Here is a 959-nt window from a genome sequence, read left to right on the forward strand (position 1 = left end):
AGAACAAAAGTTACTATTTATACACATCATTTTGATTTTATCTGATCAGGTGGTTTTCGGTCACTGTTGGGTTGGATTTTAAAGGCATGTCTGCTCAACAGGAAATCAACTCCAGCACAAAAAAATAAAGTCCTGTGAAAACCACCATACGGTAGAACTCACATCCTACTTGTCGTATTTGAAATAGAACTCCTGCTTCTTAATTTTAAAAAAGATGAAGCATAAGCCTGTTAGCCTGCTGGGCTCAATGTTAAAACGGCCTGTGAAGTAGGTCATGGAGAGAGTGGCCTCGCAGGAGCTGCACAGGAAGGGGGAGGGGGCGTGACCCCCTGCCGCCACTGGGGGCCACCCTCAGCATCACCGGGGGGCAGGCTGACCTGGGCGCGCTCAAGGGTCTCCAGTACCGGCAGAAGAGGTGCTGCCCGTCAGCGTTGACCAGGTGAGGGAGGTCCTGGTAGGGAACGTTCTGCGGGGTCAGCCTGGGGGGACGTTCCTCTGGCATTCTGAAAGGATCTTCAGGTGCTGGGGAAGAAACGGAATGGTGCAAGGTCAGAGCGATGGCAGAACAGAGACATCAGGTGGGAAACCTTGTTCAGAGTCACTAACGTTTTTTTAAAGCAGTTTTTTTTTTTTTTTTTAAACAAAACCCTTCCATTTCAAAAATTTTACAGATACATATATTTCTTAAAACTGAAAACCCCGTTTGTTCTTAAGAAAAATGCTCACTTTATCTTTTAACTGCCTCATTACAGCTTTCTTCCCCCCCCTCCCCATCTGTGTTTATTTTAAATCATTTCAGGAAACTTCATCTTAAAGACTATTTTAGCTGTAATCAAGTGGCGATGATAGCTCTGTGGGCATAAAGACCCAGCTGCAAAACACCCATCCATGCTAAAACCCCCAAGGAAGTTTCACAGGGGCGCGGTCACGGGGTGGATGACGCTCCGGTTAATTCCTTC

The 959-nt window shown here is 46.6% G+C and overlaps 1 long non-coding RNA gene across 1 annotated transcript in view; it reads right to left on the reverse strand.

Annotated features, from left to right (window-relative positions):
• Positions 1–6: 6 nt before the first annotated feature.
• LOC104983371 overlaps positions 7–959 on the reverse strand; it is a 102,775-nt gene continuing 101,822 nt past the window's right edge. The window contains exon 3 of the long non-coding RNA XR_824631.1: positions 7–522. This is a non-coding gene — a long non-coding RNA (uncharacterized LOC104983371). The remainder of the gene's footprint in view (positions 523–959) is intronic.

This window comes from Bison bison, unplaced genomic scaffold (assembly GCF_000754665.1).
Source record: "Bison bison bison isolate TAMUID 2011002044 unplaced genomic scaffold, Bison_UMD1.0 scf7180017862279, whole genome shotgun sequence".
Taxonomy (NCBI): domain Eukaryota; kingdom Metazoa; phylum Chordata; class Mammalia; order Artiodactyla; family Bovidae; genus Bison; species Bison bison.